The following is a 12,957-nucleotide window of genomic DNA, read 5'->3' as shown; positions in this document are numbered from 1 at the left end:
AGAATATACATTAAATCAAAAAGAGAGGGAAGACATACGAAGCACCTAAAATCAAGCATACCACATGCACACTAAGCTATACAAATGAATAAACGTGTCTTATTTACAAGTGAAACAACACATCGAAAAGCTAATCCAAATAACATAATGGAGCTAAAACAATTTTAGATAATAAGAATATAAAAATTGTTCTAATGTGTTGGCATTAATAGTGTGATACACAAAAAAGGAAACAATGCTAACATAGTTCTATCCAAGTGGTACCGTAGGGACCGAAGGCCTGCGCGCGTTTCGGTGTTTTAGGATATTGTGGGCAACCTTCCTCAGGGCCGTTCCCAGTGGTACTGTTCAATGATGCTCTAGTCTTAGCAGCCAAATCTTCTGGTCAGATTGATTATAGGTTTGTGATGTACTTTTTGATAATGCAGTCAAGAGATTTGAAGAGTCTTATCTAACGTTTTTATAGGGCAATGGTTTTTCCGGACGTTTCTACTTCACTGCAGAGCATGATGATGCCAATTATTATGCAGAAGGATAAGCTAAATATTGGCTGGTATTAGCTATTGAATTTAGGTCCATATAGTCCGTTTTTGATGTATATAGATCCTCAAAATCTTGCCGGCATACAAAGTAAATCCGGGGTATAGATGCCTGGATACAATGGTTTAGACGGTCACGGCGTTCGCTCTTCCCGCTCCTCCTGACAATTAGGTATGTGCCATGTGTCACACAGTAGATGAGTGATTGTCTGTGTAGACATGTCATGTGGTGCATACTGATGTGCCTTGTCTATTGGCCCAGCAACCTAGGACAAAACTGGGTAGAATTCACAAACCATTTGCTCTCCAAGGATGACATATGGCTAGGTGCATTGGTCAATCAACTATTGTTTGTAGTGTGTGTCATTTCTATACAACTGACCATCACTGCTCAATGGTATGGGCAGAAGGTAAGTAAGTGATGGATCACTGTCCTCAGCCATGTGTCTGGGTAAATGAATATATAGGCATCTTCCACCCAGAGGCCTCTTGTCTTCAGGGTGTGACTGGTGCTGGTGCCTCACTGCAGTCTGTAATGTGTAGATGGCCAAAATGCATGTGACAGAGAATACATTGTTCTTTTGGTCAGCTATAGATCAATACCTTCCTTTGGTTAGAGGGAATGTCCATTGACATGATTTATGAGAGATCACTGTTTCCAACACTCCTTGTGCCTACGTTTCAGCATGTGTCCTTTTCTCTTTTGCAAAACATTTGTAGGCTGCTGTTTCATGCATGGTCTACCTATGCTGATGGGATGCTGTCTGCATTCCTTCACATATATGTACATGGCAAACTGTGTGTGGAGTGGGCCATTTACAATGGGGGTACATTTCATATTGTGCCACAGACAGCAGTGTGTCACCATTGTTTATTGGCTGACACCTTCTCTCATGCATCATAGCATGCCATTTGGCATACAACTGCAGTAACAGTGAGGGACATGACAGATGGGCCTAGAGTTTTGAGCTACAATGTGAAATTCTATATCCTTGATATGGCATCATGTGGAAAAGTGTACTGCACATGTGTAATTGGTAAGGTTTGTGGCCTGACTGTTGGCCAGCATCATGGAGTCACTTGCAGTTATGCTGGAATCATGTGTTTGAGTACAAGCATTCTTCCACAGGCAGACATCTAGGTCTGCATGACCATAATGTAGACAATGATGTATGTTTTGGGAAACAAGCTGAGGGCCTTCAACAAGTACTATCAAATCTTTGGGCCTCTCCAATATCCAAGGGACTAATGGTGTCGACTGATGCACTCAGAGTATGTCATAGTAAGAGGGTGGGCATCTCCTTTGCTGCAGGCACCTCCGCCCCAGCCCCTGTTACCCCTGCTGCCCTCGGTGAGGAGGCTATTGACCTCCTGAGAAGTATCTCTGTGGGTCAGTCAACTATTGTGAATGCCATCCAGGGATTAGCAACCCAACTACAACAAACACATGCATTCCTGGAAGGCATTTGTGGTGAAATGGCTGGCCTACATAGATCTTTTCAGGCTCTGGCCACCTCACTGACAGCAGCCAGACACCTCCCACCTTCCGTCCCCCCCTCCACCTCACTCTTCCCAAATCAAATCACTCCTTCCCTGACCTACCCAAAGCATAGAGACCGAACTGCACACATCCACATTAAAACACAGCAGCAGCACACACAAACACAGACACCACAAAACACACCAGCACGCTAGCAAACAGCTGACACCCACAGGCACAACAACAGTCACCACTTCCCCAGACACCCCCACCACCCTCAGCCTCAGCATTACACAAACAACATCAAGCATACCCACAGGCACCACCACAACAGTCAGTGACACACCAACCACACCCAGCATACTCGCAGACACCACACCAATAACACCAGAAATCCACCACAATCACCATATCAGCAGGCACCACCCAAACAGACACACAGACATCCAACACATCCAGCGTATCAACAATAATCACCCCAACAGACACACACACACGTATACTACTCCATATCCTAGCACCTCCACCTCCCATACCGCCAAGACACACAAACGTTCTCCTTCACCCAACTAATAGACACCATCCAAACACAAGCATACCTCCCAGAAGCACCACCCACAACACCCACAACAACCACACCACCACAGCAGACAACCACTTCCTCAACCTCCAAATCTGACCCCCTTCTGCTGACCATCCCTGTGTCCCTAAGAAAGTTTTATGTTTGACCTTGACCTTTCTCCTGTTCCCTCCACCTCTGTCCCAAACCCAAGCAGCCCCAACCCACCTCCCAGCCCCTTCCTTCCAGGTCAAAGGCCTCACCTTTCCCCCTGCAAGCACCCATACCTCTCATCCCAAAGAAGCCCACCCCTCCCAAACCCAAGACCAAACCCCAACCCCCCCACATCTGACCCCTTCTCCAAAGATGATCCCTGAGGTGCCTGCATACCAACTTGATGCCCCTTCCTGTGTAGGTTCCCAGGCAGTTTGGAGTCAAGTGATGGCACTGTGATGTGCCTGTGCCAAAACGCATAGACTGACCAATGGCCTTGGACTTTTCATAGTTATGATCTAATAAACCCAAGGAGTTGTTTATTTTAATTTTATTTGGGATATACATTTGTCCTGCAATTCCTTCTCTACCTTTATGTTGTTCTCGAGTAACTTGTGTTGTGTGCCTACAGTTGTGTGTGTTTCAGCCTGCTTGCTGATCAATTAGCTGTTGTTTGCAGTATCTGACTTTGTGGGCAGTGCTGGTGTCCCCAAGACAAGGGTATATGTTGACTGTGGATATGTGGGTGTAAATGCATTGGTGGTGTCATGGCATTGTGTACTGTTTGTTATGGTAAGTATTTTGTTTGTGTTTTCCAATGTGAGCATGTGTGGTGTTAGACTTGTCTTCCTGATATGGATTATGTATTCAGCTGATGGGCATTAGCTTGAGCTTTGTTTGTGCAGACATGAAGTGTGTTCAATTGTACTAGCTTCCTTTACTTTGACTGTGCTGGTGTCCACTAAGCTGTGTGTACCTTGCAGCTACTTCATGTAGAGGTATGTCCCATGGAGTTAGATCTGTATGTGCTTTATTGGCCTGCACTTCCACATTGTGCAGATAGGCATGTCTAGTATTGTTTGTCCCTGAGTTGCCTGAAGAGCCAGTTCCTGTGCAATATTTGTTTTTATGGGCAGTTGCAAGGTGATATGTGTCCAGTGCAGTCTCCTTCTCTGGGTGTTCCTGCTGGGCTCATCCCTATTGTGCAGGTTTTGTTTGCATAGTGAGGTTTGTATATTTGTCTCTCTGCCTATTGTGGATCCCATTGTCTTTCCATTGTGTTGCAATGTGAGTGATGTGTGTGTCCATTGGAGGGCTGTTTACTGGGAGTGTTGTTTTTGTTCCATGCCGTATCCATACATCTGTGTGTTGAATGTGAGCATAGTCCATGCCTTGTGTGAAATGTGAGTGTATGAGTTGTATTTCTAGATGTGATGTTGGTGTGTTGTTGGTGTTGGTGCTGTGTGAGACAATGTTATGTACACTTCACTGTCCATGTGCCTGAGATAAGTGGGTTGTGTAGTGTTGAGGTGCAGTATGAGTGACCTGCCTGAAGGGGGTGTATTGTGCCTGTGCACATGTCCTTATTTGTGTATAATTCCAAGCTGTAACACAATGACACGTGTACTTGGTGAGGTTGATATAGAGGACGACAGCAAGGCTTTGAGGAGGATATAGAACATACTCAAAGAAGCTGGTCTTACATTGTGTGCATAGACATGTAAAGTTGCTACAGGGAAGATGGAGTACTTTGGTCATTCCTTGTTTGGAAGCAGTATTAGACCAAAGATGAAATTAGTGAAGGCAAGATAGAACAGCTGAGGTCAAAGTATAAGAAGCAATCTAAGTCTTTTCTTTGTTAGAACATTATGCAAAGTTTGTGGATTATTTCGCTGAGAAAATTCATCCCAGTAGAATTTTCACTATATGCGCTGTACAAACTATAGATGAATAAAAGGCCTATATCATGGTCCAGGAGAAGCTGGAAGGTATGTAATGATGATGTTGGATTTTTTTTTCAAAGTGGTTGAAGATGACTTTTATGAGGGAGGTTACATTAGAGAGAGCTCTTCACTTCACAGTTGATGTTTTTTTTCTAACGAAATATCTGATAATGAATCACAGGACTGTATTATGTCATCAAACAATAAATCAGTCTAGAGATGAATAGGGATCTGAGTGAATGTATTTTGTTGGTAGTGAAGAATGATTTGGTATGGCAGGAAGAAGTGGGGAAGATATTTTGAAGTTATAGCACTACTCCTCATTCTATTACTGGACTATCCTTTTCTCTTTATTGAAAGGAAACACTTCACATACCTTGGTGTGTGTGACCTGAAAAGGGTAGGTGCAGGATCAAAGTGTGAGGCAAAAATGTTTGTTGCATAAAAAAAAGTTAGTCATGAGGAGTACTAGTACAACCACACCTGGATGAACGAGTAGGATGGTTAAAGTGTGACAGGTGGCACATCTGGTATTAGGATTGAGGGGAAACATGATATGTCAAAGATAGCTGAACTGAAATGCTTTCTCAATGTGCATGACAAAACGGTGGTTTTAGATGAGGCTGAGGTGTAAAACAAATGAATGATTGCTCGAAAAGAGGTGTGTGAGAGAAGGAGGAATGATAAGCAGAAAAATGAGAAAGCGTTAGATGGAAGGAGACAATGAAGGGAAAACACAGGCAAAAGAAAGCTCCCCAAGAAGTTTAAGATGTATTTGAAGAATATGAGTTTTCAAATCTATAATGCTAAAAATGTTGAGCTTTCTCTGTCTTGATAATTCTTTTTGTGCTACTCATTTTCTATGTGCATATGTATTCTTTCTAGTCTTTTCCATTTAAAAAGTAATGTTATCCTGAAGTTTCAATATTGGTGGGAAGGGAGATGTAATTGATTTCATACTTATCTTTATGCAGGACTCAAGAATTAGAATGTTTGCTGTCAAAGGAATTAGAATAAAAGTATATACAAGTTTGAGTAAGTTACGCTGCCATAGTTTCTGGTTGACAGGATCAAGAGACTTCATTCCGAGAACTACTTTTCTCTTCAGTTTGAAACAGCATTTCTAGGATATGATAATTTGCCTAGATGCTACAAATGTAATTCTCACAAAAAAACAGATGATGGACGGAATGCTGAGATCTGGGGTAAATTGATGGTTTTATTGCTCACCACTCCACCCCAATCTCGACCCTGATCTCCATAGGAATAGTCCAGCTCAAACTGCCCAACCAGATCCTCTCTGGACTGGAAACAAGCATTCTAGGACCAGTTTTAGAGTATCACCCTTCATCAGCCAGGCTAGCTTGACTCCAGTGCCACAGTGAGCACAGGACACACTTCAACTATACCCTTCCCACTTAGAACAACAAATGCAAAAACACAGATGTTGGACAGAATGCTAGACAATGCAAACATTCATCCCCAGTCACAAAGATCTGGGTTTAAGCCATTGTTTATTTGCTCACCACACCACTCCAGTTTGGACCCAGCCATATGCAAATCAATTTTTACCCTGCTCCCCATGGGAATAATCCAGCATGAACTGCCAAGCCAAGTCTTCCCTGGACAAGAAACAAGCATCCAAGTTCTCGTTTCAAGGTATCACCCTTCGACATCGAGGCTAGCTTGAATCCAGTGGTGGAGTGAGCACGGAACCCACGTCTGCGAATACCTTCCTACTTAGGGCAACAGATGATGACTGGAATGCTGAACATTGCAAACATTCACCCTGAGTCACAAAGATCTGGGTTTAATCAATCATTTGTTTGCTCACCACGCCACCCCAGCTTGGAGCCAGCCATATGAAAAACAATCTTGGCCTGGTTCCTCATTGGAATAGTCTAGTCTGAACTGCCTAGCCAGGTCCTCCCTGAACCAGAAACAAGCATCAACCAAGGACTGGTTTCAGAGTATCACCCTTCATCAGCCAGGATAGCTTGAATCCAGTGGTGCAGTGAGCACGGTACCCACGCCTGGACATACCCTTCCCACTTAGGGCAACAAATGCAAAAAAAACAAAAAAAACAGATAATGAATAGAATGCTGAAAATTGCAAATGTTCACCCCTCGTGGGAAAGACCTGGGTTTAATCCATTGTTTTTTTTGCTCATCACACCACCTCAGCTTGGACCTAACCATAAGCAAATCAGTCTTGACCCTGTTCCCCATGGGAGCAGTCTAGCCTGAACTGCCATCCATGTCCTCCCTTGACCAGAAACAAGCATTGTAGGATCACTTTCAGGGTATCACCTTTCATCAGCGAGACTAGCATTAATCCAGTAGGTGAGCACGGACCCACGTCTGGGCATACCCTTCCCACTCAGGGCAACAAATGCAAAAAGAAAAAAAAACAAATGATGGACAGGATGCTGAACAATGCAAACATTCACCCCCAGTCACATAGATCAGAGTTTAATCCATCATTTTTTTGCTCACCACGCCACCCCAGTTTGGACACAAACACATGCAAATCAGTCTTGACCCTGTTCCCAATCGGAACAGTACAGCCCAAACTGCCCATGCCACTGGAGTCAAGCTAGCCTGCCCAGATCTCTGTACTGGGGGTAAATGTTTGACATTATTCAGTATTCTGTCCATCAGTAGTTTTTTTTTTGTTGCATTTGTCACCCTAAGTCGAAAGGGTATGCCCAGACGTGGGTCCCTTGCTTTCCAAAACCCCCTCACCCCACTTGCTACTGGAGTCAAGCTAGCCTGGCTGATGAAGGGTGATACTCTGAAACCTGTTCCAGGATGCTTGTTTCCATTCCAGGGAGGATCTGATTGACAGTTCAGGCAGGACTGTTCCCATGGGGAACAGGGTCAAGACTGATTTGTATATGGCTGGGTCCAAAGTGGACTGGCATGGGTAGCAAAATAAATGTGGATTTAGGCCCAGGTCTCTATACTGGGGGTGAATGTATGACATTGTTTAGCATTCTGTCCATCACTTGTTCTGTTTGAATTTGTTGCCATAAGTTGGAAGGGTACGCCAAGATGAGGGTCCCTTTCTCCTGAGGCCAATGGAGTTAAGCTAGCGTAGCTGATGAAGGGAGATACCCTGAAACCGGTCCAAGGATGCTTGTTTCCAGTCCGGGGAGGATCTGTCTTGGCAGTTTAGACTGTACTGTTCCCATGGGGAACAGGGTCAAGAATGGTTTGCTTTTGGCTTGGTCCAAACTAGAATTGCATGGGTAGCAAAAAAATGATGGCTTTAGGCCCAGATCCCTGTACTGGGGTGAATGCTTGACATTGCTCAGCATTCTGTCCATCAATTGTTCTTTTTGCACAAATGCAGTTCTGAGCACTGAAGATAACATTGTGAGAAACATGTCTACATTATTTTTCTCCCCAGGAAAGGCAGAAATGATCTAAATAAAGTGTTATGGTGTAAGAATCTGGCCTACCATTTTAGTTTCTGAAAATTATCAACATCTACTCCTGCCCTAGCAAGAAACATAGCTTCAAGAGTGCTCTTACATGGTCTGCCCAGGCACACCTTCAATCTTTTGTGAACTATGCTGGCCTCCTAAACAAAAGAAAGAGTTTTGTGAATGAACATCTGCTGCAAAGATATGCATGAAAACTGTAGGACACATACTAGAAGCACCAGGAGAAACATTTTAAATCCTAAGGTTGATCAAATGAGTAGCATTAAGAAGGGTAATAGCACTGCTTAGCGTTAACCCCTTTGCTGGTCTATTACCATATAGCTAACATATGAAATGGTGCCGGTAGGTTGCACTTATGACATATATATATATAGTTTAAGAGAAGCCAAGTGCCCTAAGGATCCCCATTTTGTCACACCATTCCAAGGGGTACAAACACCTTTTTGACCTTGGAGCAGGGATTGCCTTGCACCTCCCAGGTCCATACAAGAATCATACTGGCTAGCAGGACTACAGTAGAGGCTGAGAACAGCCACTACCACCCTTAACTCCTCCCTAGCCAGGTCCACTAGATAGAATCCCTTTTTAGGGTTGAGTGCAACGCTCTCCGTCCCTGGTGTAATCTCTCTGTGGGCTTTTAACCACGGCCATGTTAAGTCCATTCGTTTGTTTGGTCCGTGGGCTTGCCTTTTAAAATTAGCTTGATTTTATTCGTGAAAGGCATGCATACGTCATGACTTTTCTGTTGTTAGCCCACCTCGAGCGCGCCGGCTAACTACTGAAAACATACGAGGCTCCATGTTTTCCGTGTAGTTTCTGCACAATTTTTTCTCTTTATTTTGCAGGCAGGGCAATGTCGCTGGGCAGAAGTGAGCGCTTTGCATGACATCGACCCTGTTAAATGGATAATTGCACTTTTGAAGTTACATGGATAATTGCACTTTTGCCGGTTACATGGTTAATTGTATTTTTGCCCATACGTTTCACGGCAAGCGGATTTCTGTTTCCTTTTGTGTGTTTGCTTTGTGCTCATGGTGGCCGTGGGCTCTCTTATGTGAAACTGTTTTACTTTTCGGCTTCTGTGGCAAGAAAAGTCTGGTTAGGAGTTTGCAGCGCTAATAGCTTAAACTCGAGTAATCGCGAGACCCATTGCATAGCAAATGCTTGTGAAATAGATTCAATCCGAGTTAGATTTTTTTATAAGGCCCTAGTCTGCTGAGTAGAAACTTAACGAATTAAGATGTTTACCTTTAGATGATGATGGTGCCCCTCAGGAAGGCCCTGTGCTGTACTCAGATTAGAGGTTCTTTTTATCACTGAGGAGGAAGTGGTTTAAAACATGTTCTTCAGGGAAGCGTGTTATAAAAAGAAAGTGAGAGTTATTCACATACAAATGCAATAAACATATCAGACCGAGGACCCAGCACGAAGGGTTGTATGTCACCACCTAAAGTACAACGGAGTCCATATACCGTTACATAGAATTTACTACAGTGAAATGAGCCCCTCTGAGATTACCACTGCGGGGATTGCCACTCCTGAGGTTACCACTCCTGAGATTACCACTGCAGGGATTACCACTGTTGAGATTACCACTACTGTGATTACTACCTCTGAAAATTACCACTGCAGGGAATACTACTGCTTAGATTACCACTACTGTGATTACTAACTCTGAGATTACCACTGCTAAATTACCACTACTGTGATTACTACCTCTGAGAGTACCACTACAGGGATTACCACTGCTGAGATTACAACTACTATGATTACTACCTCTGAGATTACCCCTGCAGGGGTTGCCACTGCTAAGGTCACCACTAGTGTGATTACCAGTGCAGGGGTTACCTCTGCTGAGATTAACACAGTTGAAATTATCACTGCGGGGATTACCACTGCTGAGATTACCAGTATTGGGATTACTACCTCTGAGATTACCATTGCAGGGATTACCACTGCTGAGATTACCATTGCTGTGATTACTACCTCTGAGATTACCACTGCAGGGATTACCACTGCTGAGATTAGCACTACTGTGATTACTACCACTGAGAACCACTGGAGGAATTACCACTGTTGAGATTACCACTTCTGAGATTACCAACACATTGAGTAAAATAGTTTCAAGAGCAAGTGCTCTGACCCTATGACAACCTACACCTTAAAATGAAACCTTACTTTAGAACTATTGGTTGGTTCATGGGCTTGCCTTTTAAAATTTGCTTGATTTAATTAATGAAAGGTATGCATAAATCATGCCTTTTCCGGTGTTTAGCCTGCCTCGAGCACACCGGCCAACAACTGAAAACATAAGAGGCTCCATGTTTTCCATATGGTTTCTGGACTACTTTTTCTCTTTATTTCGTAGGCAGCATAATCTCGCTGGGCAGTATTTGAGCGCTTTGCATGACATCGACCCTGTTACATGGATATTTGCACTTTGCTGGTTACATGGATGATTGCACTTTTGCCTATACGTTTCACTGCGAGCAAACTTCTGTTTGCTTTGCGCTTATGGCGGCCGTCAGCTCGCTTATGTAAAACTGTTTTACTTTTCAGTTTATGTGGAAAGAAAAGTCCGGTTAGGAGTTTACAATGCTAATAGCTTTAACTCGAGCGAACGCAAGACCCATTGCATTGCAAATGTTTTTTTCTATTGCTTGGTGGGGGAGATGCGGAGAGAAGATGGGAAGAGCAGCCTACCTCCTCCCACCCTCTTTCCTATTAAGCTCTACCACCTCACCACCAGAAGTAATGAACCAGGAGGTAAGAATCAGATGAGATGGACTAGAATTGTTTCTAGTCCTCCCTTACATTCCTCACTTTCTGATTCCATTTCAGGCAACTCCTTCATCTCCAGGGCTTCTATTCTCAACAGAAGAATTCGGAGACAAGGATCTGTGTGTTTGTGCCCCAGCAAAAGGCCAGATGCTATTTTAATTTTCCTTACTTAAGACAAAAAACAAATAATGTTTGACTCCTTTTTTTAGAGAACAGAAACACAATTTTGTATCACAGAAAGGAGCAAGATGTTATTTGTATTATTATTTTATTCTAAAAATAAAAATCCAGGGAGCACCTGGATCCTTGCTGGGATGCAGACACACACATATATCTGCTCCTCAGTAAGAAATGGGGATGCTGTTGGACGTCTTCCTAAGTCTCACAAACAATCCAAACTGAGCCTGGCTGTCTTTAGGGGTTCAAACTCACATACACATCTGGTTCTTAGTGAGGAGCCTGAAGAGGGCATATGTTAAAGAAGGGGGTGCAAACAAGAGTAGTGATTATGAGTGGCATGAGAGATTGTGGGGGAGTGAAACACTGAAACATGTAGATGTGCTAGTGTTTAGCCACGTTAGACCATGGATGGGCCTGTACCCCAATGTGTGAACTCTATGAATATAAACTTCCCTGTCAGCCCTTTGACTAGCTGCCTTATTGTGTACCTATATCTGAAGCAATTGGGACAAGTAACTGTGATGCAGCATCAGTTCCAGAAAGCAGGGTTAGGGTACCCCTACCTCTCAGATTGGGATCTCTCATCATGTTTTTTTGTCTCAATATTTTTAGAGGGTTGCTCTAGACATTGGTATTTTTAAGTAATGACATGCAAATAATAATTGCAAATTACTGAAATTAGTTATAGGGTATGGACCTGTTGAAACTCACTTTTTCTGCATTCCTCCCTTCCAATCAATATGATGATTCAAAGTAAATAGAAGAAACCACCTCCAATAGATTTGTCTACCAAGCCAATCTCTATTGGCCTTCACACTATAATTTAATTTTCACTGATCTACCTTGTGAAAGGTAAGGAGTAGGGCTGGTGCAAGCATATAAACTCTAGGTATGCCTTGAAGTAGATTGAGTTTGCTGATTGGGGAGATGCCAGCTTGTGCTGGCTGAGATTACCGAGGTGGGAGGGCCCATTAGCATGAAGGTGATGCCTCTTCAGCTATGGCACTGGCACTTGGTCAAACACATTTGAAAGCAATTGCAGGGGGTGATCAAGCAAGGCCTAAGCATGTTTCATTGATCAGAATAGGATCTTCCACCCATTAAGGAGGAAGAACAAGGGGCTGTACCATTACTCTTAAATCTACATCACCCAAACTCTAAACACCTGTGCAGACTTTCCAGTCACTCTTCTCAGTACTTCTGTAGTGTCTGGAGGGCTGAGTTAGAGCTGTTATAGCCTTCCAGCTACAACCTTTTTGAAGAGGGAAAGGGAGGAATGTCATGAGCAGTTTTTCCTGGCCCAAGGCTCCACAAAGTTTCTCTGTCAAAAGCCGAAGGACATAAAAGGACATAGAATTAGAAAGGAACAGTTTCTTCATGGAAAACACAGCATGATTTTGTAGCTAAAACACAGGAAAAAGGGGGGGGGGGGGCTGTCTTCCTTACTCATGACTGTGATGTGTGTTTTTCCTGGAAGGATATGAGACAAGTATTTTGAATTCCTTGCCTAAAATCTGACCAGCACCTTTAATAGGTTTTCTCACTTAGAAATGCATTTGATGAGTGAGAGAGATGTGGATTTATGCCAGTTGTAATCATGTTTCTAGTTCATTATCTGTAATAATAGTAATTGCAGACCTAGCAACACAATTTAGTTCGCTGGCTAGATATAAGCTAAATCAGCCAAAATTCTAACATTTTCTTGCAGACAGCATTCATTGCCATGACTCTCATACACCTTCTTTGTTTGACTACTTTCAGGTGCCGCTTTCTCACAGTTATCCAGATGTTTTGTGTGAGCTGTATTGTATCCTCCAACAATGTATATTTAAACTGAAAAAACAGAGGAATCTTGCACTGTCATTGAAGTGATGTAACCAGGTTGTGAAGATAGCAATTCTACCTATGCTATTATAGCTAGTCCAGGTTCTCTCTTTAAATATCTCAAACTCATTCTTCTTCAAAATCAGTGAGATTGCTTTGTCTTTTAGGGGAACCGAAGTTCACAAATTAGGTCTCATAGCCCTTCCAC

This window comes from Pleurodeles waltl, chromosome 1_2 (genome assembly GCF_031143425.1).
Source record: "Pleurodeles waltl isolate 20211129_DDA chromosome 1_2, aPleWal1.hap1.20221129, whole genome shotgun sequence".
NCBI lineage: Eukaryota > Metazoa > Chordata > Amphibia > Caudata > Salamandridae > Pleurodeles > Pleurodeles waltl.
Note: the sequence above shows the minus strand (reverse complement) of the source record.